The sequence below is a fragment of the Cervus elaphus genome, chromosome 24, assembly GCF_910594005.1.
Source record: "Cervus elaphus chromosome 24, mCerEla1.1, whole genome shotgun sequence".
NCBI classification, from domain to species: Eukaryota; Metazoa; Chordata; class Mammalia; order Artiodactyla; family Cervidae; genus Cervus; species Cervus elaphus.
The window spans coordinates 22858043-22875465 of NC_057838.1; the positions used below are offsets into that span (position 1 = coordinate 22858043).

General features: G+C 41.7%; 1 long non-coding RNA gene across 3 annotated transcripts in view; it reads left to right on the forward strand.

The window, feature by feature from the left end:
* LOC122682712 overlaps positions 1–5123 on the forward strand; it is a 69591-nt gene extending 64468 nt beyond the window's left edge. Inside the window, exons 4-5 of one of the 3 annotated variants that reach the window (XR_006337485.1) lie at positions 3568–3682; positions 4878–5123. This is a non-coding gene — a long non-coding RNA (uncharacterized LOC122682712). Of the gene's footprint in view, positions 1–3567; positions 3683–4759 lie in introns of all 3 variants that reach the window. The other 2 variants (XR_006337486.1, XR_006337487.1) reach the window with 2 other exon arrangements.
* The last annotated feature ends 12300 nt before the right edge of the window (positions 5124–17423 follow it).

A 17423-nucleotide genomic window follows, 5' to 3' on the forward strand; every position in this document is an offset into this window, starting at 1 on the left:
CCAGTTTCCTGGAAGAAAGAGTGTGAATGGCTTGCTTTGGGTCACTTGACCACACATATCCCTTGGCCATGGCACTTTGACTGACATTTGCTTCAAGATTCTGTGCCATGGGTTGGGGCAGTTTCCCAAGGATAACCAAGGAGAGGGAGGAAGGGATGCTGAGCAGATGAGATCCTAGATCACAGCCTCTCCTCCCTTCTCCCTTAGACCCACATTGCTGTCTTCACTCATGATGGTCTATCACCCATCAGTCTTGCCTAGGCTTGTTATTTAAGTTGCATGCAGTGAAATCACGCCCATAGCCATCATTGGGCCTTACATTGTGACTTTCTGTCTTCTGAGAGAGAAACTTCCTCTCTTAATCCTCTTCTTGTTTTTTCCTCAGAGAGGAGAATGTTTGCTTCTAGGGTAGCAAACATACTCCTCATTAATGGTTTTGGGGTTGGGGTCACAGATTCCAGTGTACCCAGAAAGAGGCCAGGTGGGGAATATCAATGGGGGCAGACAGTAGGGAGTACTGGGGACTGTGGTAAACTGGAGAGCTGAGCCCAGCGTGGCCCCAGTGAGACTTTTAAAAAGTACAGTGGGGGCCAAACAATGTACAATGGGCGGTCATCTGTGAGCACTCTTAAGACCAGTGAACCATCAGTGTGTGACCTCTACCAGTCATTAGGAACAAGTCAGAGAGACTCTTCAACTTTTTCCCCTTCACCCTGCAGTGTGGCTTCGCTGAGGGCACGTGACGGCCTTGTCTGCTTCAGGGGAGGCAGGGGAGAGGCGGAGACCCCCACTGCAAAACTGAACACAGGTTAACATCTTCAAATATTACCCAGCAGTAGCCCCGTTTGGCTCGGGTAGAAACTTGTCTTGGGCTAGACTACATCAAGTTGCTATAGAGGCTGGCTCAAACAAAAGCTGCCTTTGACCATTGAGAGAGGAGAGTCTGGGTCAGAAGAATCAATTTTCTGATGAATCAGTGAACAATCCTGAGTGGAACTAATCAGGCTTGTGCTGCGTCACCCTTTCTTTATAACCCATGGTGATTTGAAATCTCGCCACCCTCCTGTGATTCCCCCACCTCGTCTTTTTGCCTTCCTAACATGTAGGCAAACACACTGTGTATATCTGCTCGCACACACACACACACGCACACACACACAGAAGAAGAGGATGTAGAAAAGTACATTTTAGGGATAAGAAGGCTCAGAGAGATGCTAGAGGCTTCCTGGACAGGACTGGAAACAGAGAGCTACAAGGGGATGACGACCAGTGGAAGGAATTTAGCTCTCTGCCTCCTGGGAATCGAGAAGGTCTTGGGGAAACAGCCCTGGGTAACAAATTAACTCTGAATTCCTAGGGGATTAATGGGTAGGGAGCATTCCTAGCAACTCTCCTAGTTACTGAAGCCAAGGGAATAAGGAAGGGTAATCAATGAGTTTTTCCCTCAGTATTCCAACTGATGTTCTTCCACAAAGCACTGGGTCATATCTCTGTAGCCGTTGTAGGTCAGGCCTGGAATACCCATCAGACTAGTTAAGGTTATCCTGGCTTCAGGGAAGACTAATGCACTTTGACTGACTTGAACAGAAAGGGGGATCATCGGAAAGCTCCTGAAGGCTTTTATGAATTCAAAGGGAAGCCGAACACCCACAGCTCAGCAAGGGGAAGACAGTGGTTGTGTTGACATTGATGGGACTGTCTCACTAGGCTCTCAGTTCCTTGGGGAAAGAGCATGTTATGGGCCCTGTGACTGACCTTGGGCTCCCTAGAAGCAGAAGGGTGCTGATGCAAGTGATTTACTGGGGGGACGCTCTCAGGGGAAATCTGATAGGCAGTGAGGGAAGCAGGACAGAGCAAGAGAAAGAGATGCAAGTCTAGTCTCAGGCTGATCTCACTGTGGAATCTGGAGAGCGTACAGCCCTGCAGTTACCCCATCTCAAAGCATGGAGCCTGCTTGCATACCCCCTATCCATCAGTTATTGACCGTGGGCTGCCTTCAGGAGAGGGCATCATTTCTCAAGCATTTTGGATCAAGGAGATTCAAGAGAAGGGGCCACTGTGAGCTGTTAGCGGCCAACGCGCACAGCAGCTGGGGGATGGTGCCCCACCCAGGCAGGAGGACCTGGGCAGACCTGCATCCATGGCCCTGGTTTGGCTGAGGTGTCCACATAAGAGCAATAAGCCATTGAGAGGGAGAGAGAGAGGCAGAAATCTGAGTCTGGACATGGTTAGGGGCTGTTTCAGGGAAAAGTAAACAAAAGAGTGAGGATCAGCCATGCCAAAGGTGTCTAACATGTCCACTTAAATCACTTCTGCTGAAAATGTCCTTCTGGCCAGTAATTGATATCACTTGCCTGACCTTTCTCTGTATGTATTTGAATTTGTGACCCCAGGTCTAAAACCCTTCAGGAAGATTTTTGTTAGGTGTCTAGGTATGTACCCCAAAGTGGAATCTGTAGGTCAGCAGGTGTGAATGTGTTGAGCTTTAGCAGACATTGCCAAAGAACTTCCCAGAATGACTGTACATTTGACACTGCTTTTAACAATGCATGGAAGTTCTACTTGCCCCACATCCTTGTCAGTGCTTGGTATTGTCTGTCTTTTTCATTTTAGCTCTTCAGGTAGACATGTAGTATTCTTTCAGAGAGAATTTAATTTGCATCTCTCTGATGACTAGTGAAGTCAAGCACCATTTCATATGTCTTTTTATTATTGACTTATGGGAACTCTTTATATATTCTGTATATGGTTCCCTTGTCAGATATATACCTAACAAATGGTGTATATGTATATTTATGTGTGTATGTTTATATAAACAGATAAGATAGGTATAGATATATAGATTTATAGATATACATACATAAAAACACATATACAGAGTGAGAGGAGATATATGTGATTTATACATAAAAATATATTTATTATATATTACATATAATTTTGTATTTGATATAAACATGAACATATAAATGTTAAATACAATATTTAATACAAATATATGTATAATGCATATAAATATGCTTATATAATTATTAATTACATAAATTTAATGTATTTTATATATATACACACACACCATATATATTTGGGCTTCCGCAGTAGCTCGGCAGTAAAGAATCTGCCTGCCAATGCAGGGGACATGGGTTTGATCCCTGGGTCAGGAAGATCCCCAAGAGAAGGAAATGGCAACCCGGTCCAGTGTTCTTGCCTGGGAAATCCCATGGACAGAGGAGTCTGGTGGGCTACACCCATGGGGTCCCAAGAGTCAGACACAACTTAGCAACTTAACAACGTATATGTGAAAATCATGTATCTTCCCTCACTGTGACTTGCTTGAATTTTCATTTTCTTAGACATATTTTTAATGAATACAAACATTTAAATTTAATCTAGTTCAACTTACCAGTTTTTTCCTTTATATTTAGCATTTTCTGTACCTTATTTAGAAAATCTTTGTCCATGTCATGGTTGAACATTCTCCTATTTTTTCCCCTAGAAGCTTTATTGTTTTATCTTTTATATTTAGAAACATAATTCATCTGGAATTTATTTTTTGTGTTGAATTAGAAATTGAGGTGTCTTCCACCACCCCCATGGATAGCCACTCATTCAGTACCAATTATGGAAAAAGATCATCGTTTCCCAAAAGGACTACGGTTATGCCATCTGTCATAATCTGATGGTAATATATGTTTGAGTCTGTTTCTGGTCTCTTTGTTCTCTTTCATTGGTTTATTTTTTTTATATGCACGTGCCAATATCATACCATTTTAATAACGATAGCTCTGTACTAAATCCTTGGGTGATTGACTTGTCCTAGTTTTCCCAGGACATTGCAGCCCCCCACTCCCCACATTTTTATTGAGGTATAATTTGACATATAACACTATGTTAGTTTAAGGTGTACAAAATAGTAATTTGATATATTTAACTTTCTAGTTTTTAAAACTGACAGCATTGCATCTCAGAAAACCCCTCAGAACTGGGCAAACTAGAATAGTTGGCCATCCTAGTAGACTGCAATACCTGGTGACATAGATCCTCCAAATTTGTTTTTCTTCTTCAAAATTGCCTCAGCTATTCTTCACCTTTTGCATTTCTTTATAAATTTTAGAGTCAGCTGATCAGTTTCCACCAAAATAAAAGCTCTTCTGAGACTTTCACTGGAATTGAATTAATTTATAGATAATTTTAGGGAATTGGCTGCACATCTTTTGTCAAATGGATTCCTACAGATTTAACGTTTCTATGCTATTTTTGTCAATGGTACCATTTTTTAAATTTCATTTTGTTTTTGTTGTTATTGTGTTGCTGATACAGAAATAAGATGAAATTTTGTACATTGACCCTCACTCAGTGACATTGCTGAATTTACTTATTAATTGCAATAGTTAATAGATTTTTTGAACATTATGTATATACAATCACACCTTCTGTAAAAAACGATAACTTTTTTATTTCTGTACAATCTCTTTGGCTCTTTCACTTTTATCTTAAGGTTTGTACTGGCTGAAAACTCTAGTGCAGTGTTGAATAGAAGTGATGATAGTGCCTACAAAATTATCTCTTAATTTGATCCTCTGGAAGAATTGTTCTTTAACTTTAAAAATGTTGTTCTGAGAGTTGGAATTTTATGTACTGTGACCAATAAATAGTTTTATGGCAGGTGGGTCCAGTTGTGGCCCTACTTTTATACTGACATAAAGTGTAAATACGCCTGCCACACAGTGAGACGACTTATTCACATTTACTCATTTAGGGCTGATGTTGGGATTAAAGCCTGTGTTTCCTGAGAAGCTCCTGATGAGAACATCTGTTGGCTTTTGTTTGCCTGGCATCCTTTTCCTCACGTCCTCTTTGTTCCTTCTTCATTCCAGCCATGGGATTCCAGTAAGCTCCCACTCACATTACTCCATCCCTGGCCTCCAGGGCCACAAACTGGCCCTGGCCCATCAACTTATTTCTTCCCCAAATTCAAATAGAAGCCTCCTGACACCGTGTGGAAATGCCCTGGGAGCGGAACCAGGGCCTGCTGCTGCTGGCGACCTGGAGCTCACCAGTGTGCTGTCCTTCCTCTGGAACTGCTCCAGAATCCTCTTTCCAATAAACTTCCTCTTTCCCTTATCAAAGTCGGTTTCTGTTTTCTGTTAGAGAATAAGTACCCTGTGTCCAATTCTCTTTACTTTGCCATCAACATTGAGAAAAATGAGAATTTTTTTTTTTAGTTCTACCACTTTATTGCTACCAACCCATCTCCCTCCACCCTCATACACACACGCTCAGTCATGTAACCCCATGGACTGCAGCCCGCCAGGCTCCTCTGTCCATGGACTTTTCCAGGCAAGAATACTGGAGTGGGTTGCCAGAGAACATATTTTTAACAATATCATTGTATTCCACTTATCTGTATTTTACTTACTGTATTATAGAATTTTTTAATTGACTCAGAATTGGTCATTGCATATTACAACCATAATTAAGGATTTCCTTTATTGCATATACATAATTTGAGTTCAAGATGTTCAAGCTCGTTTTAGAAAAGGCAGAGGAACCAGAGATCAAATTGCCAACATCCGCTGGATCATCGAAAAAGCAAGAGAGTTCCAGAAAAACATCTATTTCTGCTTTACTGACTATGCCAGTCTTTTAACTGTGTGGATCACAATAAACTGTGGAAAATTCTGAAGGAAATGGGAATACCAGACCACCTGACCCACCTCTTGAGAAACCTGTATGCAGGTCAGGAAGCAACAGTTAGAACTGGACATGGAACAACAGACTGGTTCCAAATAGGAAAAGAAGTATGGCAAGGCTGTATATTGTCACCCTGCTTATTTAACTTATATGCAGAGTACATCATGAGAAACGCTGGGCTGGAAGAAGCACAAGCTGGAATCAAGATAGCCGGGAGAAATATCAATAACCTCAGATATGCAGATGACACCACCCTTATGGCAGAAAGTGAAGAGGAACTAAAGAGCCTCTTGATGGAAGTGAAAGAGGAGAGTGAAAAAGTTGGCTTAAAGCTCAACATTCAGAAAACTAAGATCATGGCATCCGGTCCCATCACTTCATGGCAAATAGATGGGGAAACAGTGGAAAAAGTGGCAGACTTTATTTTTTTGGGCTCCAAAATCACTGCAGACGGTGATTGCAGCCATGAAATTAAAAGACGCTTACTCCTTGGAAGGAAAGTTATGACCAACCTAAATAGCATATTAAAAAGCAGAGACATTACTTTGCCAACAAAGGTCCGTCTAGTCAAGGCTATGATTTTTCCAGTGGTCATGTATGGATGTGAGAGTTGGACTGTGAAGAAAGCTGAGCACCGAAAAATTAATGCTTTTGAACTGTGGTGTTGGAGAAGACTCTTGAGAGTTCCTTGGACTGCAAGGAGATCCAACCAGTCCATCCTAAAGGAAATCAGTCCTGGGTATTCATTGGAAGGACTGATGATAAAGCTGAAACTCCAATACTTTGGCCACCTCATGTGAAGAGCTGACTCATTGGAAAAGACCCTGATGCTGGGAAGGATTGGGGGCAGGAGGAGAAGGGGATGACAGAGGATGAGATGGCTGGATGGCATCTCCGACTCAATGGACATGAGTTTGAGTAAACTCCAGGAGTTAGTGATGGACAGGGATGCCTGGCATGCTGCAATTCATGGGGTCGCAAAGAGTCAGACACTCTAGGCTCATGGGCTCAGCAGTTGTGGCACATGGGCTTAGGTGCCCCACGGCATGTGGAATCTTCCTGGACCAGAGATCAATCATGTGTCCCCTGATTTGGCTGGTGAATTCTTAACCACTGGACTACCAGGGAAGTCCTAAAGTTTTCTTATTTCCAGGAATTCCTATGTAACATTGGAGAACACAGAAAGATCATACTATAAGCTAAATTTCTCTGTAGTTGTTTCTTGACCATCTTGTTTTATAATATACTAGTTAAACATTATCATCAGAGAATTTTTTTTAAAATGTGACTTTAAGATGTAAATCAGCTAGTCACTTAATGGCCATAATGATCCCTTATATTTGAATACTGCTTGATAGTTCACAAAAATTATAGTTCCATATATTATCTCTTAAGCTCCTCACAACAACCCAGGAGGTAGAAAGGCAAGATATCATTACCCTAGTTTAAAGAAGGGCAACCCGCCCAAGATTGCACAAGAGACAGGGAGTGGGAGGAGTATTCTGGTCACACCACCGAATCTGGTCAGAGTCATTGCCGTGTAATATAATGAATGATACAATCATGCAATTCAAGAACTGGGTGATGAGTAAATCCTGCTTCACCAGCTGACAAACACGCTGAGTCTCACTGTAGGGATGTCTCTGGTTTGTCAGCACAAGCCCCGAATGGCTAAGTCGGTTGGGAATCCCAGACCTCCCCTTCCCTCCTGGCTCCACCTCCTCCCCTGCATCTGGGGCTCACAGCCATCGCAACCAGGGCTGACTGCTCTGAAAGGTGTTAGTCTTGTGCTGTAGCAGCTAGGAGCCTGGTGTCATTGCTGACTCTGGAACTTTCCAAAGGTGTGCCCTTGGAAAGCAGTGGTCTTGTCAGCGTCCACTGCTGCCCGCAGGATCCAAGCACAATGTCCTTATACCTTATACGTATGCCTTTCCCTTCTCCAGGGGATCTTCCCCACCCAGGGGTCAAACCCGGGTTTCCCACATTGCAGGCAGATGACCATCTGAGCCACTAGGGAAGCCCATATATGAACACCCCAGCCTGAGATAATTATTCCTGCAGCCCCAGGTGTGGGGGAGGGCTTCGGCGACCAATCCTCTGGTCATCTGTGAATACACAGGCCATCCGAAAGAAGTGATTTGGATGGAGGCTCTTGTCCTCACAGTGGCTGTTCCTTCTGTATTTCCCTTCAGGGACTCCACAAAAAAGAAAGGGAGGTGCTCCTCCCCTTGGGATTACACATTTAGATAGGTGCACCCACACTGACTCAGGGGTCCCAGTGTGATAGTTCTTTGGATTCATTGTGCACTCAGTCTCTTCCCCAGGTAACAAGTCAGGTGCAGAAATAAGCTGCCCTGAAGCTTGTATGTATGCGTTGGTTTAAATTTTCACATCCTATTATGGCAAATATAAAACATACACATAATATAGAGAATATAATAGTATACCCCATCTCCAGCATAAACCCATCACTCAGCCTTTTTTAAAAACATTTTATCTTTATTTACTTATTTATTTGGCTGCACCAGGTCTTAGTTGTGACACACGGGATCTTTGATCTTCGTTGCAGGACCTAGTTCCCAGACCATGCACCAAACCGCAGCCCCCTGCATCAGGAGCAGAGTCTTAGCGACTAGACCACCAAGAACTCCCCATCACTGAGTCTGAACCCTTATCAACCCTCACCTAAACTTCTTTTATCTGTTCTGCTGTTTCTCCCTTCCCTCTGGAGTATCTTAATGGCAGTCCTAGAGATCATAGGATTTCACCCTTATTCATTTTATGTCCATAATAGACAACAGACTGTTTTAGAAAACATCACCACTGTATGCTTGTGACACAATACCATTATGACACTGACAAAATGACTAACCTTGAAATTAATAATTCCTTAATATTAACATCATCTAATATCCAGTCTTTGGTCACATTTCCCCACTGGCTCAAAAATGTCTGAAACATCTGTTTATAATTGATTGGTCAAATCAGGATTTGCATAGTCTATTTGGTTGTTTGGTGTCTAAATCTCTTGTTAAGGTAAATTTCTTTATTGAGGAAATCCTCTCATTTGTTATGTAGAAGTCTCCACATTCTTGGGTTACTTGATTACATCTTCTTGGTGTTGTTTGACACTTTCCTAAATTGTTCATTCTCCCTTCTCCCCATAAACTGATAGCTATGTTTGAAGGACTGATTGGATTCAAACTCAAAGTATTTGGGGGAATGGCAAAAATACTTCATAGGTGACTCAGTATATTTTTGATTGCACCATCTTAGGACGTGTATGATGTACGGTTATTCAACTCTTAGTGATATTACATCTGATGAGTGGGTCCAGGTGTTGTCCACCCAATCCATCGTTAAAACTCTATCCATCCATCTTTCATTCAGTGGTTTTAGCAGCCACTGATGATTTATTTTTTTAGTTCTACCACTTTATTGCTACCAACCCATCTCCCTCCACCCTCGGGCACACATGCTCAGTCATGTAACCCCATGGACTGCAGCCCGCCAGGCTCCTCTGTCCATGGACTTTTCCAGGCAAGAATACTGGAGTGGGTTGCCACCATTGATGACTGTTATTTAAATATGGTATATTTTTTAGTTTCTGAAATGATTTTTTAAATCACTTCTTTTACATTTATTAGTAGGAAATATTTCATACAGAAGGACTTTTCCTTAACAACTCTTTGGCTACCCTAAAATACAGTTTGTCCAAGAAAGGCAGAATGCATGTTTTACTCTTCCTCTTCTTTTACCATTAATATATACTTTAGCCACTTACGATAGCAACTTGTAGATGGCTTGTAAGTTCTCTCTTTTCTTAATATCACTATAAACTTGTGGATGTTAACATCACTGACGTGATAGTTGATTTAGAATACATTCTACAGCCAGTGGTGGAAACCAAAGGCAGTTCCAACTTTCAAACATAAAGCACTCCAGCAAATGTATCTAAAAATCCGACAAACTTACTTGTTTTAGGAGGAATCCTTTCCTACAGAGCTAAGACGTGAGATCAAAATCTCTAAACATACCTAAACTTCTAGCTACAACATTTAACAATGAATCTTTCCAGGATTTTCTCGCTCTCTGATTTTCCTCTTTCTTTCACTCTGTTTACAATCTTGAATGCCTGATTGTCTGTTTGAGGCTAGAGATTCACTCCTTCTGGCCCACTTAACAATTTCATCTTTGTATCATTCAAATTACACTTACACAGTCTACATTTCCTGTAACTAGTATTTGGACTTTCATTTTTATAAAATAAGAGCAAGTAAGCACTCAAATCATTTTTTTCTTCTTTTTTAAAAATTGAAGTACAGTTGATTTACTATGTTGTATTAGTTGCAGGTGTATAGCACAGTGCCTCAGTTACACATATATTCTTTTTCAGATTCTTTCCCCTTATAGGTTATTTCAGAACACTGAGGATAGTTCCCTGTGCTATACAGTAGGTCCTTGTTGTTATCTATTTTACCCATAGTGGTGGATGTATGTTATCACAGCCTCTTAACTCATCCATCCCCCTTTCTTTGTGGTAACCCTAAGTTCGTTTTCTATGTGTGTGAATACTTGAATAATTGAACAATGCCCTGATAATTGAAAACTGCCATGTGAACACGATAGGGATGAGGCTCAAACGGAAGCACTGACCACCAGTGAGTGCTGCCATGAGACAGTTCAACACGCTTGTCATCTGACGTTCCAAGTGAGTGAAAGTGAAAGTCGCCTAGTCGCGTCCGTCTCTTTGTGATCCCATAGACTTTACAGTCCATGCAATTCTCCAGGCCAGAATACTGGAGTGGGTAGCCTTTCCCTTCTCCAGGGGATCTTCCCAACCCAGGGATCAAACCCAGGTCTCCCGCATTGCAGGAGGATTCTTTACTAGCTAAGTCACAAAGGAAGTCCAAGAATACTGGAGTGGGTAGCCTATCCCTTCTCCAGCGGATCTTCCCAACCCAGGAATCGAACCAGGGTCCCCTGCATTGCAGGGGAATTCTTTACCATCTGAGCTGTGACAGAAGCCCTGATGTGCCAAGGACAGAATTTATTCTGTAGAAGGAGGGTTGGGTGTTTTGGTGAGGGATGCATAAAACTGTTATCGACTGTAACACCCTTGGTTTGCTGTCGGCTTATTTCTCCACTAGAAAGTTAGTTGGTTAGTTAGCTAGTTAATTCTAGGAAGGCAGGAGCCATACTTGTATTTTATATTTACTCCCAAGAATCCAGGACATGGTTTGCTTTTTTAAAAGAAAAGAACAAATGATGTATGCCAAGCAAGAAAAAGATCCACACTGGTTTTGAGCAGTGAGAAGCACAATTAGATGTATTTTTCACTTGTATTCGTTGCATATTTTGACTCTGGGATATTGGTATGATAAACTATTCTTTCTCTAAAAGTTAGTTTATCTGAGACAGATGTGGTACATGTCATCTAGGACTATTTTGAAAAGTAAGCAATCAAGTTAAATAATTGATAATTCCATTCCTTAAGGTTAACATTTGGGTATCTCTTCTTGTAATTCTCTACGTACAGCATTAACAATGTTGGAATCATCTAGAACATACTGTTTACTAAGTGCATGGTTAACACTATCCTATGTTACCTTTTCCCACATTAGAAATTTTAAAACTAACCAGACCCAAATCCAGTTTCCAAACATGAAATTTTGATGAACAGGACCACAGAGCAATGATTCTGATTAGAACTGTGCTTCTTAATAAAAGCAGCCTGTTTTATGACACACACAGCTCCAGGATATGAGAGTAACTTCAACAACCATTCATTTAGATTTGGCTTGATTTTATGCCAGTCTTATGGCCAACTCGAAGCAGGTCCTAGGACACCGAGTGTGATGTTTGGTGTCCGGGGAAGCAACAAAGAGGAGGAGGGACCCAAATTCCAGACCCAAATTCCAGGTAGAGTCAACATTTCCTTTATACCAAAGTTATCCATTTATTGCAGCAACATTTGAACTAAAATGTTTTTTTAAAAAAAGCCAAACAAGTTAGATCATCTTGCAGCAGGGGGGGAATGGGGTGGGCAGGGGGAGCGGGGGGTGGGGGAGTAACCTATTAGTATAGAAAGAAATGGAAATGGTGAAGCTAAAAAGACATATCTGCAGATACATTTTGCTTTCAAGATTCTACACTATGTAAATATCCTTCTAGAAGATGAATTTAAGCTGATTCATTGTCACTTGCTTCTGCAGTGGTTTCCCAGGCACCTTAGCTAGCAGCCACCCTGCCTCCAGGGTACTGAGGGCAAATAAATATGTTTCAGGCAGGCTGACAATAGGAAAGAACTGCAGGACAAGAAACTACCTGTAATACCTAGGTGGGAGTATCCTGGAAAGTGACGTGCTGAGATACTGACCCTTCCAGCTGGTTAACTTTGAGGTTCCTGCATTTACTTTTGGTTGTGGTTCATTCAGCAATAACAAGTGAGTATGTGACAGCTGAATGGTTCAGAGGGACATGCAGTATTATAGACAGAATCAGAAGAGATTCAAAGTGCATGCGTGGCATTACTAACATCTTTCAAGAACTTAAGGAAGTAACAATGCTTAGGCCTTTTCAGTTCTAGGTGTAGTATGCATTGTTTTTTTGATCATCGCTATCCATCCTGAAAAAGGCCCTGATGCTGGGAAAGACTGAAGGCAAAAAGAGAAGAGGGAGAGGGTTAGATAGCATCACCGACTCAATGGACAGGAATCTGAGCAAACTCTGGGAGACAGTGAAGGACAGGGAAGCCGGTGCTGTAGTTCATGGGGTCGCAAAGAGTCGGACATGACTTGGAAACAACAAAGTCCACTTCCTTATAGTAAAGAATCTGCCTGCAATGCAGGAGACCTGGGTTCGATCCCTGGGTCAGGAATATCCCCTGGAGAAGGGAATGGCAACCCACTCCAATATTCTTGCCTGGATAATTCCATGGACAGAGAAGCCTGGCAGGCTACAGTCCATAAGGTCACAAAGGAGTCAGACATAACTAAGTGACTAACACTTTTTTTCATCCATTTCCTTATTTCGGTGACAGTGATCCAGTTTTTTCTTCTGGAGAACACTCCTCTTCTATAGTCCACGCTCTTTGGGTGAACCAGAGGTAAAGTGTATGACTCATATTTGGCCAATCACAGCACAGAATTTTCCAAGCTCAGTAATTTGTTAAGGGATGGGCAGGTAGCCATGTTGGTTCCGTTAGTGAATCCAAGACTACAGTGAAGGATCTCTTTCTTGCTGGACTTGGACTGGGTGCATGTACACTTGAACTTGTTGGGAACTGTCTTGCTATCACATGAAGTCTGAGTTTTAAGCTAACATGGAGGATAGCTGAGCCTTTCTTTTTTTCTAAGAAGGCTCTCTCTTTTTTAATTAACCTTTTTATTTTGTGTTGGATTACAGCCGATTAACAATGCTGTGATAGTTTCAGGCGAACAGCAAAGCGACTCAGCCATACGTATACATGTATCTCTTCTCCCCTAGGTGGGTAAAGAATCCAGCTGCCAATACAAAAGCTTCAGGAGACACAATTTCAATCCCTGGGACAGGAAGATGCCCCTGGAGGAGGAAACGGCAACCTACTCCAGTATTCTTGTCGAGATAATCCCATGGACAGAACGTCCTGGCAGGCTACAGCTTCCACATAACATTGAGCAAAGTAGGTTCTCGTTGGTTATCCATTTTAAATAAAGCAGTGTGTACATGTCGACCCCAAACTTCCTAACTATCCCTTCCCCCCATCCTTCCCCGTCAACCGTAAGTTCCTTGTCTAGGTCTGTGAGTTTGTTTCTGTTTTTTAAACAAATTGATTATATCTTTTTAGATTCTGCATATAAGGTATGTCATACAATGTTTCTGCTTATCTGACTTGCTTGACTCAGAATGACAATCTTGGGTTCATCCATACTGCTGCAAATGACATTATTTCATTATTTTTAATGGCTGTATAATATTCCATTGTGTTTATGTACAATATCTTCTTTATCCACTCTTCTGTCAATGGACATTTAGGTTGCTTCCATGTCTTGGCTATTATAAACAGTGCTGCAGTGAACACTGGGGTGCATGTATCGTTTTCAGCCATGTTTTTCTCTGGATATATGCCCAGGAGTGGGATGTAGGGTCATATGGTAGCCCTACCTTAGTTTTTTAAGGAGCCTCCACACTGTTCTCCATAGTGGCTTTACCAATTTACATTCCCACCAACAGTGTAAGAGGGTTACCTTCTCTCCACACCCTCTCCAGGATTTCTTGTTTGTGGATTTTTGATGATAGCCATTCTGACTGGTGTGAGATGATACCTCATTGTAGTTTTGATTTGCGTTTCTCAGGAATAATTAGCGATGTTCCAATAATTGGCAGTGTTTAACATCTTTTCATGTGCCCCTTGGCCATCTGTATGTCTTCTTTGGAGAAATGTCTATTTAGGTCTTCTGCCCATTTTTGGATCGGGTTGGGTTTTGATGCTGTTAAACATCATAAGCTGTTTGTAGGTTTTTTCTTTCTGTCAGTTACATCGTTTGCAAATATTTTCTCCCAATCTGGGGTCTTTTTTCATTTTGTTTCCTTTGCTGTGCAAAAGCTTTTAAGTAGGTCGCATAAGAAGGCTCTCTTTTATTTAACTGACCTGATATGGGCTTGGTGGCACAATAGACTGAAAATCATAATTCTACCCTTATTTTCATAGGAGAGCTACAAGTGCCCAAATTAAATATTTGTAAGAAAATGGATGCTTTATGATAACAACAGCAAACTCTACATTCCAATAATTTACTATATGAACATTATAAAATGTCTGTGATATGGCATTGTGAAGTGTGCAAGAGAAAAACAAAACTGTGAATAGCAGATAGTAATGCATATAAGTGAACAGAACATAGTAATGTATATAAATATTCTGAATGGTAATACAAAGTAACTGATAACTACCTACAAACAAAACTAGCCTAGAACAACAGCATGAGTCATGGGCTTTAGGCTCAACTGAGTATTTCCATTTAATTCTCAAGGCATTGATCTTTATATCTTTGTCTTAATGTTTACTGTGAATTACTGATTGTATATTCAGTTGCTTATTTGATATCTCCACTTAGATGTCCAACAGGCATCACAAACTCACCTTGTCCAAAAAGTCTTCTCCTCCAAATCTGTTTGAATAGACTGCCTTCCAGATTTCAGGAGATAGCAACCCCATCCTTCCAGTGGCTCAGGTCTAAAACCTTAAGCATTATCTTTTTTTCTCACATCTGGAATCCATTATGTAAGCAAAATTTATTGGCTCTATCTTCAAAATTTATTTGGAATCTAACCATATCTTTCTGTCTCTACTCCTGTGTGAATTATTGTAGTATGGGTCTTCCTGATCTCACCCTCCCTGGCCGCCCCCCCCAGCCAAAGTCTGTTTACAGTCCAGCAGAGGAAAGTCTTCTCATTTTATTGAGAAAAATTTAAAACACAGCAAAGTTGAAAGATTTTACAGTGATCCATCTGTATACTGGCTTCCTAGAATCTACCATGAACAGAACAGTCCTTTTAAAAATGACAGGTCGTGCAGCTCCTCTGGTCAAAATTCCTCAACAGCTCATCTCACTCAATGAAGAAAAGCAAATTTCATACCATGGTCTACAAGACCTAGCACCCTCTGGCCCCTGCTACCAATCTTCCCTCTTGTCCATTACTCTTCAGCCACACTGAAGAGTGTTTGTTCCTCAAACACTCTAAATACATTCTTTGCATTTGCTGTCCCTTGCTTGGGAGGCTTTCCCTGCCATGACTTTGCATGGCTTGCCTCTTTGGGTCACCTCATTCGGACTTCTCTGACTCTTCCAGGTGTTAGGTTGAATGATGTAATTCTAATGTCATTCTACTCAGCTGTGCCACATAAACCAAATATCATCCTGAAGTTATAAGAGAAAAAAGATGCAAAGAGAGCAGTAATTTCATATGGTTCAAACTAATAAAACAACTAGACCCTAACCCTCTTATTCTTACCTGGGTTCCAATATTCTTTTTTAAAAATAATATTTATCTGGCTGCACCAGGTCTTAGCTGCAGCATGCAAAGTCATAGGTGCTGCACGTGAGATCGAGTTCCCTGACCAGGGATCGAACCTGGGGTCCCTGCCCTGGAAGCATGGAGTCTTAGCCTCTGGACTGCCAGGGAAGTCCCTGGGTTCCAATATTCTTGAGAGCACGTCTCACCGTCTTATGTACGATTTATGTATTGTCTATGAGATCCTCAAAGACAGGGAGTCTGCATTTGTCCACTTCTGTGGACTCAGGACACAGACCAGTACTTGGCCTGTAGTGTGCACCGAGGACATATTTATTTAAGGAATGAATTCTTTACACTGAAGTCAAGGTGATCATTAAAAATACAAAGTCTGATCATGTCATTCCTACTAAAAACTCTCCAATTTGTTTGCATTACTTTCAAAATGAAGATAAGGATCCTTAGGAAGACTGTAGGTCCCTGCATGGGGCCCCTTAGTTCTCTAGACTCATCTTGCGTCATCTCCCTCATTTCTTTTTAGTCTCTGGGACTCTGCTTGTCCCATTGTGAGGTCTTTGTGGTCTTCCTTGCTCTTCCCTAACTTCTGCACTGAGTTCACTCTGAGGTGGTTTTAAATCTTGGCTTATAGCATCTCTTATTAGAAGTCATTTCTGATACCTCAGGTTAGACTGAATTCCACTTTAATGCCCTTGATTCTGGTGGTGAAAAGCTAGAAGGACCTCAGCTCTTGTTTCCTTTGATGAAAGAAAATAGACCAAGACGGTGAAAAAGACAGAAGCACTTATTAGAAACACAGCACATGTGGAAGAAACGAAGTATGTGTGGAAAAAGCAAAATAGTATAGAGGGAGCACACAGGTGAGCTTGGAGTGAGTTGCCCCCAACAGGGTCGGCTTAGATTGTTAACATAGGGGCAGTTTTCGGTGGGGGGGGGGGGGGGGGGCGGGTTCTGCTCACCTGGTCCTGGCGTGGGCACACATTTCTCAGCCAAGGTGGATTCCAGCTGGTGACTTCTGCCTCGTTTTGTCCTGCCCCGAGACTGAGGGCCTCTCTGTGCGTGTGTCAGACTGAGAAACCCATGAGAGTGCACCCAGTCAGGGCCCAGAGCTCCTGTTGGTGCCACATCTCGAAGCATCAGCAAGAGACCAGCTGCAGCTTCTCAGTCTGGGGGGATCTACCTCCTCCTCACCCTCAGGCACCACATACCTGCCCTTAGTAACACCTATTAGGATTATAGAGTGAATTTTGTGTGATTATCTCCTCTACCAGACAGTAAGTTTCACGAGAGAAGGAAACACAGCTTTCTTTTTACTCCTCCTTGAATCCGTAGCATCTGGGAAGTATTTGGCACATAAGAAGAGCTTAATACTTATTTTAAAAATAGACCCTGTTGTGTTCCTGTGTTACCAGTGCAAAACTGGGTTCCTGGTATACTGTAGGTAAATAAGTGTGCTAAATGAGCCCTAACATGAAGGATGTTTGATTACTTATTTACAGAGCATACAATGCAGAAGAGCCATCACTTGATTATCGTGATGAGGCATTTATACATAACTGATACCTACAAGAAACTCCCTGATGCTGGGAAAGATTGAAGGCAAAAGGAGAAGGGGGCAAAAGAGGATGAGATGGTTAGATAGCTTCACTGATTTAATAGACATAAATCTGAGTAAACTCTGGGAGATGGTGAAGGACAAGGAAGCCTGGCATGCT